Raw genomic sequence first — 20,595 nt, 5'->3', positions numbered from 1 at the left:
CCTTCCCATTTAGATCACCACAGAGCATTGAGTTCCCTGGGCTATACAGTAGGTTCTCATTGTTACCTATTTTATACATGGTATCAATAGTATATATATGTCAATCCCGATCTCCCAAGTCATCCCGTTCCCCCACTGTTCCCCCTTGGTATACATATGTTTGTACCCTACGTCTGTGTCTCTGTGATGTATACAGCTATGGACCATGCTAGGCACTTTGAGCAGTGTCCTGCCCCACACCCCAGCCTTTACTCTATAAGTGTGCTCAGGATACTAGTTTACCAGAGAGCCATTAAAACTCAAGCCGCATTTCAAGTATGGCTCTTGATTACTGACATGATAATAAACTGAAAAGTTAAAAATCCTTCTAGTCTTCAAAATTATTCTCCAGCTTATAAACTCTGTCAATCATAGCATTCTCTTTAAAATACTATTCAAGAAATGTCAATTGCCACCTGAACTCTCTATTACGTTTCTACAGCAGAAATATTGTATTTGTTGTTTAACAGAAGGGCATATATGGAATGAAGGGGAGGATGGAAGCACTGTGAAATCTTCACCTTTGGAAATATTTAGGCGTTTGGTACCAGCCATCTGTGCTGGTTGTTGTGTGGGACCTGCCCAAACCCTTCATTTGGCTCAGTTGCTCTGCAGGCCAGCAGAACTTCCCCCTTGGCTCACAGTCCAGTTGGACTTCAGCATCTGTCTCTTCATGCCCAGATTAAACACCTGCTGGCTTTTAAACCCTCTGAAGACCTTTGCTGCCCATTGAGTGAAGGGAAGTTGGAGCTTGGACAGTGCATTGGGGCAGTTTCTGACACTACAACTAAACACACTGTACAAAATTCACATTCTCTCTAACACAACTCCCTTACTAATTCTCTTCGAAATATTTCTGTAGAGAGAAAATAGCATCAGGTGTCAACCACCTGTCTCCCGTAGTTGGGAGATGAATTATATCTTCCTCATGGGTCCAGAAGCTAGATCCTCACTTCTGCCAGTGGTCTTGTGAAAGACTGGGCTGCCTGGGTTCCCACTCCATGTGCTGGGCTTTAGGGAAGACCAGGACACAGAGGATCAGAAACTCTAAGGTTTCTAATGACCTTAGGTCATTGCCATCATGTTGAATGCAGGAATTGGCTTTGACAAATAAACACCACCATATAAAGACTATCTCTCTTACAATGTCTCCCACAATGCCATATTGTGAGCATGTCATATCTCTTCCCACTTCCTGCCCTTAGCTGGCTACTCTGTGCTATAAGTTGGCATTATTTTTTTTAAATAATTCTCCTATTGTTAACAATAGTCTACATTTTCCTGAGAATATTTGTGAAGAATTCAGATGTCTCCTTATCCTTGTCTTATGTGTAATCTATAGTTACTAACCCATTAAACACACTGTTCTATGTCTGTATTTGTTTCATCTTTGAAGGGATGTAGATATAGAATTGTCCCCATAGTGCTGAAGCATTTAACAAAGCTCATTAAAAAATACCCTCTGGTCTATTTGAGTGTCTCTATTTGAGGCTTTTAGGTCTCTATGCTAACATGTATGCCTTGATGGGAATGAAACATTTTTTCCTTCTAGTTTATAATTTTATTGTAGTTGAGTCACAGTGCTTGTATCTTGAAGGAATTTTTGTACTAGTAGAGGACGGAGCCTTGTTTCTCTCAGTAGCCCGTCTACTTTCATTCCTCCCCTTTTTATTCTTAGAAACCCCCAAAGTGGTTCAGGAGTCTTGCTCTACTTCCATTCATATATTTTCAGTAAATATTTTCACGACTGCGTGTGTGCTCAGTCGTGTTTGACTCTTCTCGACCCCATGGACTGTAGCATGCCAGGCTCCTCTGTCCATGGGATTTTCCAGGCAAGAACACTGGAGTGAGTTGCCATTTACTATTCCAGGGATTTCCATTAATACCAGATGGGAAAATGCTTGCAGATGTGTTCTGAGACTGTCAACTGAACCAAAGGTTTGTGTGCCAAACATGAAAGGGTGAGTTAGTGAGAAAACTTGCGCCTCTCATCTCTCTCCCTGATCCAGCTCCGACAGCACTGGGAATGTGCAAAAGAGCACACTCCATAAGAAAACATTTTATGAAATATGTATCACAGCAGCCATCATGTTCTGTTTTTCAGAGGGTTTCATTTCTCACCTTCCTCAGATTGGCTATGGAGCTGGAATGTAGGTTAGCAATATCCATCCATGCATGGCTAGGTAATATTCACAGGTTCTTAACCCATTCTCCTTTAATTTTATATATTGTTTTAGAAAAATGAGTAACTGTCATATGAATAGCTCTATTTTTCTAGCCATTATTGCACATGATCCTGTCTACTCCTCATTCATCCTTGAGCACCTAATTTAAGTGTCTTTTAGCTTTATGAACCTTTCTTTTCTGCCCCTTCCTCATCCTCTCAGACTTTGTCACTGTCTCCCAAAGTTAAAGAAACTATAATCCTTTTCCATAAATAAGTTCCAAGCATTTCCAAAGAAGGAGGAAAAGAGGGCATTTTAGGGAAGCAAAGTTCTTTGCTTATGAATGACTTCTTAGCTAACCAAAATGGAAGTAAAGATTCCCAAGAGTGGAAGAAATTGAGACCTTCTCTTCCACAAAGTTCCACAAAACAAATTAAATCTGACTCCAAGTTTCTTGACTCTGGACTCAGAGAAAATTCTCTCAGCCATTTAAGGGAGGGGTTCCCTTTTCTCATTCCCAATTCACCCCAAACCCTAGCATCCCACTGCTTACCATCCCATCCATTCCTTTAGGGCCACATAGATGACTCAGGCTCTCATGCATGTCAGGATACACTGGACTACCAGAGTGCAGATTTTCCAAGCCTGCACTGTCCCTTGGAATCCCACAGCTTTGTGAGTTTTATGCCACCATGGCACAAAAATCAGTTCAGTCTAGGAGCCCTGGTTCCTGGGATATAGCTTCCCTTGATGGTTTACCTGGGATAAAGCTTCCCTAGCTGATTTACCAAGCCAATTCACCCAGATGTCTGCACCCTTCCCCTCCGCAGAGTGGCCCTTCCCCAGGGGCTAGCTCTGGGTCCACTTCATTTGTAGAATCAACCGTAGTCTTGAGGACTCTTCCCTCAGCTTGATACTTCTATGCTCTCCTCTCTTTAGCAGTCTTGCCTTCCTTACCCCTGACACAATCCACTCCAGGGGATTCAAGAAACAATTTAGCCCTCTGTTTTTAGTCCTTTGTTTTCCTTCCCAATAGTTCTTATGCCAGAGAACTCAAAGGCTGAGAGGAAAAAATATAGGGGGAAACCCATATATCTAAATGCCTTAATAAATTATTTCACTATCAACATAAAGTAAACCCTAATCTCTTTTTAGCCAGTCTTTCTGAAGTTAATGTAATATCTGTCTTACTCAAGAAATAAAGGACCCAAGGTCAGTCTGACCTCTTATTCCCTCTAAGGGAATATATCAACAACTGAGTCATTAAACAAAGCCCATTCTGCCTTTCTTACTCATAGAACTTCATTAGGTTTATCTAAAATGTGCTTGACAAATAATCTAATTTATCTTGCTCCACGTAATTTAATTAGAATTCAATTAAATTCAGCAGAATGCATACATCATTGTAGATGTTGCACCTTGATTCATTTTATTTGCTATTTTTACTTTAAAGATGAAGTTGTTTAGCCCTGCAGTAGCCTATCCACAGTAATCTACTTCATGCATAAACTAAGTGGTCCTCAGGAGCACTAAGGGAAACAAAATGTGTCCATCATTATGCAACTCATTTGAATTTAATCTCTTTGGCAGCATGTGCGCTGGGAAGACAGGTACTTGATGTATCAGTTCACTATACTTCCGAAACAGAGACCTTTTTAGCCCCTCCCTTGTTTTCCTTTAGACACACACACATAAATAGATCAATAAAGGAAAAAAGTGATATTCAGATTCTATCCAAGTCACCTTCACAATCACTATCAAATCTTTACGGTGTCAATCCAAAAGCACAGGCAACAGAAGCAAAAATAAACCAGAGGGACTACATCACACTGAAAAGCTTCTGCACAACACAGGAAACAGTCAACAAAATGAAAAATGCAACCTTCAGAATGGGAGGAAACATTTGCAAATCATGTATCTGGTAAAAGGGGTTAATAGCCAAAATATATAAGGAAGTCATATAACTCAATAGTAAACAAAAGTGAAACCAATTTTAAAACACTGTCCGAAAGAACGGGATAGACACTTTTCTGAAGAAGACATGCAAATGGTCAGTAGGCATGTGAAAACATGCTCACCATTATTAATCGTGGATGAAATGCAAATCAAAGCATAATGAGGTAGCTAGCACCTCATTTGAATGTGTATTATCAAAAAGATAAGAGATTACAAGTGTTGGCAAGGAGGTAGAGAAAAGGGAACTCTTATACACTGTTGATAGGAATGTACTCGGTACCTTCATTTTGGAAAACCATATGACAATATGGAGGCTCCTCAAGAAATTAAAAATAGAACTACAATATGATCCAGCAATCCCACACTGAGTATGTATTCAGAAGGAATGAAGTCAGTATCTCAAAGATATATCTGCACTCCCATGTTCATTACAGCATTATTCATGATAGCCACAATATGGAAACAACCTAAGAGGCCTCAGTGGACAAATATATACACACACAGATACACACACATTTGTCCCAGGTGGCGCTAGCGGCAAAGAATCCGCCTGCCAATGCAGGAGACATAATAAATGCAAGTTTGATCCCTGGGTCAGGGATGATCCTCTAGAGGAGGAAATGGCAACCCACTCCAGTATTCTTGCCTGGGAAACCCCATGGACAGGGGAGCCTGGCAGGCTACAGTCCATAGGGTCGCAGAGTTGGACACGACTGTGGCGATTTATCATGAATATATATATATCATATTTGTCTCTCTATCTATGTGTCTCAGGCTGTCATGCATATCCAAATACATTGGGCTACCAGGATGTATATTTTCCTAGCCTTCACTGTTCCTTGGAATCCAGAAGCTTTTATCTAAGGAGCATTAGGTGCTTTTAAGAAGTTAGGCTGGAAGAAACGGCAGGGGCAGGGGGCGGGGAGGAGTAGGAAATACACCTATAGCAAAAAAAAGTTAGAATTAAAATTGGAATGTTTGTTTTTAGCTCTTGAAGTTTTACATAATTTCCCTGTTAGTGGAACTTAAAAAAAAATAATAAATGAAGGCATTCCCTTTTTTTAAAAAATTGGAAAGACAGTGTCTTAGCATAGTCTCCTTTGGCATTTTGCTGCATACTCACTCATAGGATGCGCTCTGTTCCTTGGACTCTTTAGAATCATCACTGCAGGCTTTTCTAGCTGACACAGGTGAGCTAGGGGAAATGCGTGAAAGATCTGAGAATGCTTGGATTTACCCTAATCTTGAAAAGGAAGGAAAGGTGGTTTGTAAATGGTTTCTGTTGGAGATAGTGAACGACTCTTTCCCCAGAAGTCCTCATTGTAAAAGGGCCAGACAAGATTGAAGCCATGGTGAAGGTTAGGAAGGGACCTCGCCCTACCCCCCTTCCTACTCTGGAGACTGGATTTCATGAAGTCGGTTGTCTCAGAGCACACCTCGTGACTTCAGCAGCATTTCTCAGTGAGCTCAAGGAGGAGAATGGTGAGTGTACAGTTTATGTTTACCTAAGTGGCCCTTCATTTTTCTTTTCCTCCTTCTTCTTAAAGAACACGCCTTGAGGGCCAGAGACTGGTTTTCAGTCATCACTTCGGCAACTACTCCACTTACAAGAATAAACTGATCTCTGTTATATAGAACATGAATTTAGTGAGAATAAAAACACTCAGAACAAAACCAATATGGCACCATTGGCTTGTAATCTGCCTGATATTTCTGTTTGGCCTGACGTGTTTACCATAATGCTTAGTCTTGGTACCTTTAAAAAGTTGAAGTATTCTGTACCTCACGAACCATCCTGAGTTGTCTTTGAATGGCTTTGCCAGGGGTCACGAGTAGTAGAGAATCTGCCTGCCGATGCTGAAGACATAAGAGGCAAGGGTTCAATCCCTGGATCAGGAAAATCCCCTGGAGGAGGAAAAGATAACCCACTCCAGTATTCTTGCCTGAAGAATCCCATGGACGGAGGAGCCTGGTGTGCTAGAGTCCATAGGGTTGCAAAGAGTCAGACATCACTGAAGTGACTTAGCTCGAACTTGTCTTTGACCAAATTCCTCAATTTAATATTATTATTTTCTCTTTTCCCACCAGCCCCACTCCTACCTCAAGTCTTAAAAATTTAAAAATCCTCCTTCGATTGCCTGGTCTCAGGAGGTCCCTGCACTACCTCTCACGCCGGTCTGTCCTTCTGTCCTCTTCCATCTTAATGGCAGCTGAGCACCTTTTGGTATTTCCCATTTGTGGACATCCCTTCCTTCTGATCTTCTAATTGCCATTTCCTCTTTAACCCTGAAGCAGAAGTGGCAATGATATTTTTTTTTATTAGAATCATCCCTACAGTAGAAACTTCAACAGGTCAGATTTCTTAAGTAAGTAATATTTAATTATAGTTACAAGTCAGTGTTCATTCTTGCAGAAGACCTTTTCCTCTAGAATGAATTTTGTCCAGCCCATGTTGCAAACATTGGATTTTGATGTAGTTTTTAGTTGTTTTTCCAGGTAGTATGTCAGGAGTACTGAGAAAAAATTACTGCATTACTGCAATCCTTGTGATGGGACAATTGAAGTCATCTTTTGATGCAAAGAATGAGGTGGGAAAATGTCAGCCAGTCTCCACTCAGAGAATCCTTTTATGATTTGAAAGCAAAAGCCAGATTTATTTGTCTTCTGAAATGAGGCATGGCTTCCCTATTTATTTATCCTGAGTTCCCTGCAAGTTCTTCCAAGTAAAAGGCATAATTGATGATCTTAGTTGATTATACATTTTTCAAGCAGGTTTTAATTGTATGTGAAGAAGTTCAGCACTTAGTGGAATCTAATTTTCCCAATTTACTCTCCTTCAAATACACTACACTTCATGCATACAAATTTGGTAAATATGTGATGAAATAACGGAGTTTGACATGGGTCTTTATTTTTAAAGAAAGTGAGTCACCAGTCCACTTGCGTACTTTCTTTGTTTTTATTTATTCAATAGATTTTTAAAGTTAAATGTTTGCCATTTGGCCTCAGGGTTCATAACATAATTCAAAATGCGGAAGTTAAAAGCATTTTGTAATGAAAAATGTCAAAGTCCTTTAAGAAAGAAGACATCAACACAGTTAGCCTAAAAATGTAGAGATTTATTTCTTATTCTCCAAGATGTTAGGAAGTGTAAGAATTCAAGTCAGAAATTCCTGTTTAAAACTAAGATCTGTTAGTTTCATAGTACGCATGTCAGGTGAAACTCCTTAAATATTCCTCATTATTTTTTGTTCTTTTTTTTTTCTTCTGTTTCTTCTTGTTTGTTTTCTCTCCTTCCCCAATTTCTGCAGAGCAGTAATCCTTTAAAATTTCTCTATTTAGGAATAAATTAGTCAGAACTTGAAAAAATAAATCTGGGATGCATGTTAGCAATACTTTCTCTACTTTTTTTCTCAATGTATCATAATGCAATCATATAGATTTAAGTAATCAATAAGAACATTTGGTACTTACAACGTATGCTAAAATGTAATAAGAGCTATTATTCTGAGTATTTCCTATGAGCCAGGTACTATAGAAAGCAGTTTATGTCAACTGTCTCGTGTAGTCCTCATGATAGTCCTGAGAGATATGTATTATTAATATTATCCCTATTTTATAGGGAGAAGGCAATGGCACCCCTCTCCAGTACTCTTGGCGAGTCCCAGCTGGTTAGTGTAGAGCCAAGATCCAAATTCATTTCAAAACATAAACTTTTTTATATGATATTAAAAAGCACATACTTTTAAGGCACACTTTGCATTTCAAAACATATACTTTTTTCGTATATTTTATGACACCATACAGGTTCTCCAAAGGAAGATGACAAACGTGTTTACCTTAAAAGCTAAGGAATTAAAAACATCTTTTAAGTCCATTGTCTCCAAAGTGAGAATACACATCTAAAAGAAAATATAAATTGATCCCCTGGAACCCAGGAAGAATATATCATCATTACTTTATATTTGGTGGGGGGGAAGATAATTAAACTTGACTAATTTTTAACATTCAAATTGACCCTGGTACAGTTTCTCAATTTGTAGATTAGATGGTTGCAGCTTCATTTTTTATCTGCTGTATAATTTTATTTTTCTTTCCTTTATCTCTTTTTCCTTATCTGTTTTATTTCCTCCTCTCTTCCTTTTTTCTCTTTCATTCTTTTTAGTAACAGCTTTATTGAGATATAATGCACATAGCGTACAATTTATCTGTTTAAAGTGTACAATTCAATTTTTTTTAGAATATTAATATTTTGTAGACAGTTATGTGTGACTAACACCATAGTCAATTTTAGAACATTTCATCATCTTGAAAAGAATCCCCCTACCCTTTAATTATTGCCTTCCCATCTCCCCATCCCCCAACCCTTGACAACAAGTAATCTGCTACCTGTCTGTAGATTCTCCAATTCTAGACAAGTTGTATGAGTGGAATCATGCAAATTGTGGTCTCTCATCGCTGGCTTCTTTGGACGATTGATGCTTTTAAGGTCACCTTAAGGTTTAAGGTATATTAGATTCTTTGACTGGAGAGGGCAGTGGCACCCCACTCCAGTACTCCTGCCTGGAAAATCCCATGGACGGAGGAGCCTGGAAGGCTGCAGTCCATGAGGTCGCTGAGGGTTGGACACGACTGAGCGACTTCACTTTCACTTTTCACTTTCATGCCTTGGAGAAGGATGGCAACCCACTCTAGTGTTCTTGCCTGGAGAATCCCAGGGACAGGGGAGCCTGGTGGGCTTCTGTCTATGGGGTCACACAGAGTCAGACACGACTGAAGTGACTTAGCAGCAGAAGCAGCAGATTCTTTAACAGAGGAGTGAATGTTCTTCTGACAGATGGGGTTCATGGTAGTCCCTGACTTCACCCAGTTAATGTGAGTCTGGTTAAAGGATTTAGCAGTTGCATTATCTCAGGAACAAAGCTTCCCAAAGAGGATTGTTGACTTACAAATGATTCCCCACACAAAATTTGAGAGTCAGAGCTAACACCACAGTGTATCATAAATAACCAAAAATGGTGCTCAATTGAAATTTCTCTTATTCTTAATTTGACCTTTCTCCATCAGCTATGTGGCAAACTAAAATAAACACAGTGAAATGAATCACATGTAACAAAAATATTAACTACAATTTGTGATTGTCAACAAGACAATAAAAATATGCATTTCTTCTACTTTTATTAAGAATGGGCTTTGCTCTCAGTATACAGTGTGCCTTAAGATATTACCTGACACATTGCTGGCAAGCAATTAAAAAATTAAGCAGCCATAACATGAAAATAACCTTTCCAAATTTAAGGGGAGGAAAGGAAGATAAGTGTCATACCCCCCATCATTTTTAAAATGCCATTAAATGTAATAATAATTATTTAATCCACCTCAATTGGTATTCTTACTTATTAATGAATGATCAAAATCCTTATACTCCTGGAGAAATTCCTCTTCTTTTTATCACTGTAAGGATGGCTGTATTACACCAGAAGAACAAGATGGTAACAGACTAAAGCACAGTCTGCAAATTATGTTGAAAGTGAAAGTGAAAGTTTCTCTGTCATGTTCAAGCAACCTCATGGACTGTAGTCCGTGGAATTCTCCAAGCCAGAATACTGAACTGGGTAGCCTTTCCCTTCTCCAGGGTCTTCCCAACCCAGAGATCAAAACCAGGTTTCCTGCATTGCAGGCGTATTCTTTACCAGTTGAGCCACCAGGGAAGCCCAAGAATACTGGAATGGGTAGCCTATCCCTTCTCTAGTGGATCTTCCTGACCCAGAAATCAAACTGGGGTCTCCTGCATTGCAGGTGGCTTCTTTACCAACTGAGCTGTATTGAGAGATGCATAAAAAGCTCTGCTGAAGAGAAGCAAAAATTAAAAGCCTGCAGCTTTGCAGTGTTGAGATGAAAATAGAGATAGGTCTATCACACTGGGTCAGGGGTGAATGTACCATGGAACTATGGAGTTTCAGAGTGCCAAACTTACAGAAGCATCTGGCTTTCCAATCGTTCTCCTTATTGAAACTTTCCCACTGTAATATAAACAGGATTTGGTTCTGACTAATGGAATGAGCTATCACTGCAGATGGTGACTGCAGCCATGAAATTAAAAGACGCTTGCTCCTTGGAAGAAAAGTTATGACCAACCTAGATAGCATATTCAAAAGCAGAGACATTACTTTGCCAACAAAGGTCCATCTAGTCCAGGCTATGGTTTTTCCAGTGGTCATGTATGGTTGTGAGAGTTGGACTAAAAAGAAAGCTGAGTGCTAAAGAATTGATGCTTTTGAACTGTGGTGTTGGAGAAGACTCTTGAGAGTCCCTTGGACTGCAAGGAGGTCCAACCAGTCCATTCTGAAGGAGATCAGCCCTGGGATTTCTTTGGAACGAATGATGCTAAAGCTGAAGCTCCAGTACTTTGGCCACCTCATGCAAAGAGTTGACTCATTGGAAAAGACTCTGATGCTGGGAGGGATTGGGGGCAGGAGGAGAAGGGGACAACAGAGGATGAGATGGCTGGATGGTATCACTGACGTGAGTTTGAGTGAACTCCGGGAGTTGGTGATGGACAGGGAGGCCTGGCGTGCTGCGATTCATTGGATCGCAAAGAGTTGGACATGGCTGAGCAACTGAACTGAACTGAATGGAATGAGCAGAAAAATTTGGGAATGTTATGACAGGAGCTTGCTTCACATTCCTTGCTTAGAAATTCCAGAGAACAATTCTTACTGAATTAAAATTCTGCTCTACACTTTAGGTTCCTCTGTTTCTTACTTCTCTCAATCCATCTCTATTATCAGAATTCTTACCAGCCAGCCTAGTGATTTGATGTAGCAGCTTCTGAAACAGCAGTGTTCTTTTTTTCTGAGATAGCGTGCCAAGTTCAAAATACCAAAAGTACCCCTCTTCCATTATTTAAAACAACACCCCCCAGAAAAAGCCTCAAAACTATGCTCTTCTTGAAACTTTTTCCATATTTGCTTTGCCCAATTTTAAAGACAAATTATTTGCAATAACTTGTAGCAGTTTTATATAGACTTACTGGAGTCCATAGGTATTTTTATGTTCTCTATTCAGATAGTTTCATTTGTTTACGCTCCATGCCCCTCTATGCCTTTTGGAGGCAGGGACCAGACATTCCTTTCTCATAACCTGTACCCAGCAGGCCCTTGACAAATGCTATTGACTCATCTGTTTCTCTGCAGCTAATCCCCAAACCCGCAGAGTGTGTGCATAATAAACAAGTAAACATGGCTGGTAACTCAGCTACCAAAGCGTTTAATGAAATACACGAAAGGAATAGACTTTAAGATCGAAGATACGAATTCCATACACATCAGCGTCTTCTGCAAGTAAGTCACAATTACAGAGTCGAAGGAAATGTAAAGTTCATTATCTTAGTCTGAGTTCCCCAGAAAGCAGAGGTTTAAGTGCTGTTACTTTATTAAGGACTGCAATCCAGGGAGCAGGAGTGAGGAGGGGAAGGAGAGACAGGCAGTACTGGGGCACTGAGTCCCTAACAGAGCACCTTGTCAGCCAGGACATCTTCAGAGAGCTTGTGGAAGTGACTGCTGCTAGGGATGGTCTGCCTGGGAGGAGGGAAGGAGAAAGGAGAATCTATTTGTCTGCTTTAATTTTCAGGATATTTTTTAAATTTTTTATTTTTAATTGAAGGATAATTGCTTTACAATATTGTGTTAGTCTCTGCCATACATCAACTTGAATCAGCCATAGGTATACTTATGACCCCTCCCTCTTAAACCTCCGTCCCACCTCTTATCCCGTCCCACCTCTCAAGGTTATCACAAAGCACTGTGCTTTCGTTTTCTATTGCTCAAGTGCAGTCATTCCCTGGCACCTCCCAGTCCCTGGTGAGTGGGTACAAAATTGGTCCCTACAAGGTCTGGCCCTCAGCATCAACCAGGAATCTCCAGGGTAGGAGTTCTTCTGTGTGCAAGACACACAGAAATAGTGTTGGTTGCAGTTTATTCATAGCCTTTCATGGCAGCCACCACTGAAGCTAGGGTAGTGAGAGAGATCTTGGACATAATGAGACCAAGAGGATCTGAAGGAGGACATAAGTGTCTCAGGGCTTCCCAGGTGACACTAGTAAAAAAAGAACCTACCTGCCGAAGCAAGAGATATAAGGGATACGGATTTAGCCCCTGGGTCAGGAAGATCCCCTAGAGAAGGGCATGGCAACTCACTCCAGTATTCTTGCCTGGTGAATCCCACAGACAGAGGAGGCTGGCAGCCTACAGTCCACGGGGTCACAAAGAGTCGATCACAGCTAAGGAGACTTGGCACGCCCACAAGCACACACATGCATGTCATATCACACACTCATCACTTAAAATACTCCTACTTTGCACAAAGGAATCCAAGCTCTGAGTTGGAGATGCACGAGATCATGGATCTTAATCAGTGGAATTCAAGAGCCAGGGGCTTCAATTTCCTGTTTTGTGCTTTTCACTCTTCTACACACTTCTCTAGACATACAACGTCTAATACACATGCACGTCTCTGACTCATCCTCTCACACTAGAGCTTCGAATGTCTCCTATACTTCCTACCTCACGGAGTCAGTGAAAGATCGTGGGATCTTTGAGGGATATGAGGGATTCTTTATGGTTTACTTCAGTTCAGTTCAGTTCAGTTGCTCAGTCATATCCAACTCTTTGTGACCCCATGGACTGCAGCACGCCAGGCCTCCCTGTCTATCACCAATTCCTGGAGCTTACTCAGACTCATGTCCATTGAGTTAGTGATACCATCCAACCATCTCATCCTCTGTTGTCCCCTTCTCCTCTTGCCTTCGATCTTTCCCAGCATCAGTGTCTTTCCAATGAGTCAGTTCTTAACATCAGGTGGCCAAAATATTGGAACTTCAGCTTCAGCATCAGTCTTTCCAATTAATATTCAGGACTGATCTCCCTTAGCATGGACTGGTTGGATCTTCTTGCAGTCCAAGGGACTCTCAAGAGTCTTCTCCAACACCACAGATCAAAAGCATCAATTCTTTGGTGCTCAGCTTTCTTTATGGTCCAACTCTCACATCCATACATGACTACTGGAAAAAAACATAACTTTAACTATACAGACCTTTGTCGGCAAAGTAGCATCTCTGCTTTTTAATATGCTGTCTAGGTTTTTCATAGCTTTTCTTCCAAGGAGCAAGCGTCTTTTAATTTCATGGCTGCAATCACCATCTGCAGTGATTTTGGAGCCCAAGAAAATAAAGTCTGTCACTGTTTCCATTGTTTCCCCATCTATTTGCCATGAAATGATGGGACCAGATGCCATGATCTTAGTTTTTTGAATGTTGAGTTTTAAGCTAGCTTTTTCACTTTCCTCTTTCACTTTCATCAAAAGGCTCTTTAGTTCTTCGCTTTCTGCCATAAGGGTGGTGTCATCTGCATATCTGAGGTTACTGATATTTCTCCCTGCAATCTTGATTCACATGTATACCTGTGGTGGATTCATTTTGATATATGGCAAAACCAATACAATATTGTAAAGTTAAAAAATAAAATAAAATATAAAAAAATAAATAAATAAAAATAAAAAGTAAAAACAAAACAAAACTGACACGACAGAACCAGAGAATAGGTTAAATTCCACAAATACAGAATCTGAGTCAAAGAAACACCAGTTAATGTTATTCTCTGGAGATGTGTATTTGATTCCTGCCTAAAAATCTCCTTACATAGAAGTCTAATTAATACTCAAAAGGAATAAATCCTTTCAGCAAAGAGCTTCAAGAAGTGAATGTCCTAACTTCCGAAAACAGGAATCTTGTCAAAGAACATAGTAGAACACATTCTTCCCATGGTCAAATGGTATTGTGTTTCATCAAGGCAGTGTAAGTGTTCTTATGTTTGTATATCTGAATTCATATGCTGACTCAGATCTTACATGATTTGCCTGAGAATAGTTAACAGAATGATGATGTCTCTACGTAAAGATTGATGTGCTCGCGTTCAAGATGATGACATAATTGTTTCATTCTCATGCCAAAGAATTACAAAGCAATATGTTTATGTAACTCTGTGTTGAAATTTTTCATACCTTTTTAAAGGAATGTATTCTTTAATGTATTCTTCTAAGGGAAGAAAATGAGATTCAACGTATTATTTATTTTAAATCTTATTATTTTGAATATCGACTTTGTAAAACACAGGTTTATTCACAAGATTCTAATGTCTATTTCTTGAACAGAACAGAGTGCTGTTGGTAATGGTTTATGTCAGTCTTTATGAGTACAAGCTCTATTATAACAGGTATTCAGCTTCCAACAGCACTGTTTTTCCTGAGACTCATGCATTTTTCATTGTCTAGTCATTCTGAATTTAAAGTGGAGAGGATGTCCTTTTAAATGCATAAACAAAGAAGAGAAAATGTGTATCATAATCTCTTCTCCATTTCTGCTGCTAAAATTATAGGAACTCTATATTCTATGTTAGAATGCATCTGGTGTGCTATTCTATAAACTACATGAATAACCAACAACTCCCAGTGCAAAATTCCACCCCGCACCATATTTAGCATTATTTTTGCAAGATAGCACCTTACCAGGCTTGTGCAGAGAAGAGTTTATTAATCTCACTAACTGGCAGATGGAATACAGTAAAAATGAGGTGTTTTTGTCTTTTGGAGCTAATAGTTTTTCAAGATAAGATAAGCAGCTATCATCTTCTGATCCTTTTCATTTATAGATATTTGTTCACTTGTGAATTTGTTCATTCATTCTTCTGTATTTATTGAGTATCTATCTCCTTCCTGGGGCTTCCCTAGGTGGCTCAATGGTAAAGAATCCACCTGCCAAAGCAGGAGATGTGGATTCGATCCCTGGGTCAGGAAGATCCCCTGGAGAAGGAAATGGCAACCCATTCCAGTACTCGTACCTGGAAAACCCCAGGCATAGAGGAGCCTGATGGGCTACAGTCCATGGGATCACAAAAGAGCTGGACATGACTGAGTGACTAAACAACATCTCCTTCCCTTTCAGCAGTCCTCAGGGCAGCCGGGAATATAGAAATGATTAGAATGCACTCCCTTTTTTTAAGGAGCTCATGAGTTAATACAGTATGGGAAGCACAAGTAGAGATAGGAATATACAGATGAGGACCCTTAACTCAGCCTTAGTGAGCAAGGGGCGGCCAAGGGGAGGCTTTCTGGAGAAGATGGTGCCTTAAGATTATGAGGGGTTAGGTGAAGGGACCACGTATCTCCTCTAGTGGTTAGTAGAGGGAGAAAATTGTTAGAAGGGATAAGGTGACAGTAGATGAAGAGAAAAGATCCTAAATCACAGAGAGTGGTAAGAAGACATTCTGAGAAACAAATCCCCAGAAGTATTCATTCTGTGCTAAAAAAGAACAGAAGAGAATTTCATGAGAGGAAGACGATGGGGGCAGTGGAGGGGGTGGGCATTGGAATTCGCAGAGTGTCAGCATCTGCGTTTACTTGTATTCTTATTTCTTTGCCTATTTATTTTGCTTTGGGTCTCTAGTAACTTAGTATGGATTTTGCAGACCGCAGTAGTGACGGTATCGAGCTCCCTTCAGGTGGAGAGGGATTGGTGAACTGATCTGATAAAAGGTCCCTTCCTTTCCTTCTTGTTTTACAAGTCATGTTGATTAGCATGATGGACAAAACCATAATTTGCATTTTTATCAAATCATACCTGCAGCACCTGAACAGCATGGCCACTAATTAAAAGGAGAAATTGAATACAGTAGATTTGCTGTTTTGTTTGGCTGAGGAAACAAGGATAGGCTTGTGTTGACCTCTGTTGAAAGGCGCACATTACAGATGTTTTGGTGGAAGAGCTTTCATCAGTCAGTTCGGCTGACTTATTTTATCTTCACCTTCCCCAGAATATTTCTGGAAGCCAGCCACCCAGGTTTAGCACTGTGCTCTGTGCCCTTTGTGAGGGCATAGAGTATTTTGGGGGCAGCGTAATGGTGGCGTGGCATAGTTGTTAGGAAGTTGGGATTTGGAATCATACGACTTAGTTTCCATCCAGATTCTCCCACTGCTAGCTCTGTGACCTTGGGCTGGCTACTTACCTCTGTATGCATCAGTTTACTTATCTATAAAATGGAACCATGACAATATCTGCCTTATAAGGTTCTTGTGAGGATTAAATGAAACAGTATGTATAAATGCCAAGCCTAGGACTTGGCATGTAGTAAGGACTTATTAAATATGAATTATTATTTCTGTTTCATCTATTTTATAGTAAGTTACTTGAGGACTTAAGCTCCAAAATCTTGGTTTAGTAGTTCCCCAGTGACAAGGACTGTGCTTATTCATCTTTGCATATATAGAGCATGACATGGGAAGGCTGTTTTATAGTGTATTGGCACATACACATTAGAAGGTCTAAAATCTTATTCTCTTATGTAATTAATCTGTCACTTTTTATGGCCTGATTTTGTTCAAGATATTGCCAAGGTTTCAAATATCATGGTTGTAACTTAAGCAGGTGTAGGAATGACCATGTCCTCGCAGTAGTTGTTGACCTTCTTTTCCCAAGGAGACACACTCCATACCCAGCATCCTCTCGTAGACACACGCAGCACCAGTACCCACTCCCTGGTACATGAGTTGTAGCTCTCCCCTGCAGCTCATATTAAGGATGTAAGTTATTATGCAAATAAGAATGACCCAATGAGGAGGATAATCATGAATCCACTCTAAATTATTTTTTAATAATTTTAAACATTATTATTTTAACTGTTATTTTACGTTATGTGGTGACTAGATCAAACTTCTGCAAATAATTCTTTGAATTCTTTAAAATTCTTCAATGTTAGCACCGTTGTTTCTCATCACTTCCTGTCCAGTTAGTACCGCTAACTCTGTGTGTGTGTGTGTGTGTGCGCGTGCTAAGTCGCTTCAGTCGTGTCTGACCCTTTGCAACCCTATGGACTATAGCCCTCAAGGCTCCTCTGTCTATGGGATTCTCCAGGCAAGAATACTGGAGTGGGTTGCCATACCCTCCTCCAGGGGATCTTCCTGACCCAGCGATCCAACCTGTGTTTCTTATGTCTCCTGCATTGGCAGGCAGGTCTTTACCAGTAGTGCTTCTGTGAAGTTCTCCATTCCCTTCTTTTCCATGATACCCCTGTTGCTCTGGTATTCTTCACTCAAAAGTGGTTTACAAAGGCTGATGGTGACTTTCAAATCATTTCCTATCCGTCCTCATTCATCCTGCCCTTTAAGCAACATTCAGTAGTACATCTGTTTCTTCCACAAAAGCCTCTATTCCCTTGGTTTCCTTGACACCAAGAAGTATCATGGTCTTCCCTTTAGACTTCTAACTGCTTATTTTTTTATTTATTTTTAACTAGGGGACAATTGCCTTACAATATTGTATTGGTTTCTGCCATATATCAACATGAGTCAACCATAGGTATACGTAATCCCCTCTGTCTGAACCTCCTTCCCGCCCCCCACCACATCCCACCTCACAGAGCACTGTTCTGCTTCTGACTCCAATGATATGCCTCTAGTTTCTTCCCTAACCCCAATCTGGGGATTCTCCAAGGATTTTCCCTAGGTCTTCCTATTTTCTCTCCTTCCTTCCATTGGAATAGCATCCATTTCTAGTGCTTTAGCCACCACATTTATATTTATATGTATAACTTCCATATGTTTCTCCTGGTTGACCTCACTGTTCAACTCTGATCCCAGAATTCTGATACTCCTGGATCATTTGGAAGTTCATTTGGCAGCTCAATTCAATACACCAAAAAATGTTTATTATCTTTACACTAAAGACAACTCCTTATCATGATTTTTTTGCAAATCATTTTTTAAAAATGTATTTATTTGCGTGCACCAGATCTTAGCTGTGGCATAAGGAATCTTCTGTCTTCATTGTGGCACGTAGGATCTTTAGCTGTGGCATGTGAGATCTAGTTCCCTGACCAGGGATCTAACCCAGACCCCCTGCACTGGGAGAGTGGAGTCTTAGCCACTGGACCATCAAGGAAGTCCTGCAGCTCCTATAATGATTTTTGTTAATGGATATCACACTTCCTAGGCTGGCTTAAAAACTCTTGAATTGATTCTGGTACTTCTCTTTACATCTGCCTTTAAAAAAAAAATCATCCTTTCATTTCAACAAAACCATTCAGTGTTGCCTATTTGTACCTACTGTCTTTGACGTGTTCATTTTCTATTTCCTTTGAATGGCATTGCCCAGCTGCAGACAGAGTGAAGAGCACTGTACCAACTTCCCAGTAAAAACAGTCATTATAGAACAATGATACAGAAGTAAAGGAGATACATCCCAGGGAAAGAGAGGGCAGAGAATACTTCTTAAAGGGGATAACATAACATGTGGGCCAAATCTTGAAAGATGAATGAGAGTCAGACTGACAAGTTGGGATGAACACTCTGGAAATAATAACACATGAGAAGACATGCTGACGAAGAAGACCCTGACTCGTTGTTGAAGTGCGAGTAGCTCTGTAGGGCTGGAGCTCTGGCACTGTGGGAATAAAATGGGGGAAGCTGGAGGCAGGGCTCCAAGGTGCTAGAAGTAGAGGGCAGAGGGGGCGTCGAAGGCCTTGTTTCAGTAGCTGCTGCTGCTGCTTAACAAACCACCCAAAACTTCATGCTCTGAAAGCACCACCATTGATTATTTCTCACAGTTCTCCAGTTGGGCAGCAGTCTCTGGGGAAGGTTGATCTCTGCTCCACGTGACGCAGGTTGGCACCACTCCACTGGGCCCAGAGGATCCACGATCCTCATGCACATGTCTGGTGCTTCAGCTGCAATGGCAATGGTTGGCTGGGGTCTCTCTTTTCCTTTTCTCACAGCCTCTCAGTATTCAGTGGTCTAACTTGGGGTTCTGTACATGGAAGTTGTATCCTAGGAGGGCAGAAAATGGAAGCCACAGTGCTTCTTAAGACTTAGGCCCGGAAGCCACTTGACATCTCTCCCTCTACTTTCTGTTGGTTAAAGTAAGTCACAAGACAAGCTCAGCTTCCTGAAAAGGAAAATAGAACCCACCTCCCTTTGGGAGGAGCAGCTTGAGCGTAGAAAGATATGAGGCACTGTTAGCAGCCACCTTTTAGACAGTGTAACATAGGCTTTATAGATCACTGCGTGCTATAGGATGCCATCTATGGGGTATCATCTATACGGGAGGATTTTAAACTGAAGACTGACGTTTTAAACTTATCTGTCTAAAAATATCTCTGACTCCTTTATAAAGATTGAATTGAGGAGTCAGGGCCAGTACTTGGAGACAGAACAGTCTACCAATCTACCAAGGCAGCCTCTACCAACAGATTTCAAGCTAACCTGTGGAGAGTCTTTTTCATGAGCCCATATGCCTTGCCACAATGTTTCTTCTTCATGGAAGCAAATGGAATGAGTGATGGATTTGCCATTTTTTTTTAAAGGATACCACCAAGGTATCTATCCAGCTGAGGCCTAGAGTCTATGTACCAGGTCAGGAAACTCTGGTCCATGTGTCACATCTGCTCACCACCTGTTTTGGTAAATAAAGTTTTATTGGAACACAAAAAAGGTATCTACCCAGGACCCTTCCAGAAAGATGGATTCACAAACACCATGGGGAAGGAAATATGTAATGCTGCAGATGCTCTGCCTAATGCTTCTTTGTTTAGAAATATGACTCTTTGCTTATTCGCTGTTGCTTTTTCTCTAAATAAATAGCCTGGAAAGTCAGATGAGACTCTTGGCGAGAGCAGAAGCCTGCTTTGCTAAAGCCAGGGATTCGTCTTGTGTCAGAGGATACAGGTGTATGTGACCACAGAGACCACATGAGCATTTTATTTCTATGCAAAGTGAACTCTTTGACTCTTGCTAGTAATCTCGACTACAAAAGTCTTTATGGTCAGTGCCTATAAAAATGCCATGGAAAATATTTATAAAATTTGAAATCTCTTACTACACCACCTCAGTTACTAAATTTCCTTTATGAATAAGAGTTGTAATATATCAGCAACTGTGACTTGAGCAGAGGAGAGCAGAGACTATGCTTATTAGTGTTCATTAGAGCAAACTGGGATTCAAAATCTGGGAATGGAGAGGAGATACTCCTAGATTTTCAAGGGTTTCTATAGCCCTTTCTTCTAAGTGTTCCTAGAGCCAAGATTTTAGTTTATGAAAGAGAAGAGTCTCCCCTTTTTGATATGAGAATCTTAGGACAAGGTTGGAATATGGTCCCTCCTGGTCAGTGTTTGGGTTCTCTCTCAGGTTTCTGAACAATTTGTTCATGCCATGGTGGCAAAAGGAAAATGTTAATTTCCCCTAGAGCTCTAGGGGAAGTGGGAAGAAGCCAGGAACACTTGGAGAGATTTGATCTCAACTCCCAACTTTGTCACTAATTATATGACTGTAAGCAAACTCCTTAACCCTTCTAAACTTTGGTTTCTTCCTCTGCATGCATGCTAAGTCACTC

The 20,595-nt window shown here is 40.5% G+C and overlaps 1 protein-coding gene across 1 annotated transcript in view; it reads left to right on the top strand.

Moving 5' to 3' along the window:
* Positions 1-20,595, top strand: part of SLC35F1 (solute carrier family 35 member F1) — a 423,236-nt gene that overhangs the window by 235,454 nt on the left and 167,187 nt on the right. The window lies entirely within an intron of this gene.

This window comes from Bos taurus, chromosome 9, assembly GCF_002263795.3.
Source record: "Bos taurus isolate L1 Dominette 01449 registration number 42190680 breed Hereford chromosome 9, ARS-UCD2.0, whole genome shotgun sequence".
In the NCBI taxonomy this organism is placed as follows: domain Eukaryota; kingdom Metazoa; phylum Chordata; class Mammalia; order Artiodactyla; family Bovidae; genus Bos; species Bos taurus.
This window is presented reverse-complemented; position numbering and strand designations above follow the sequence as displayed.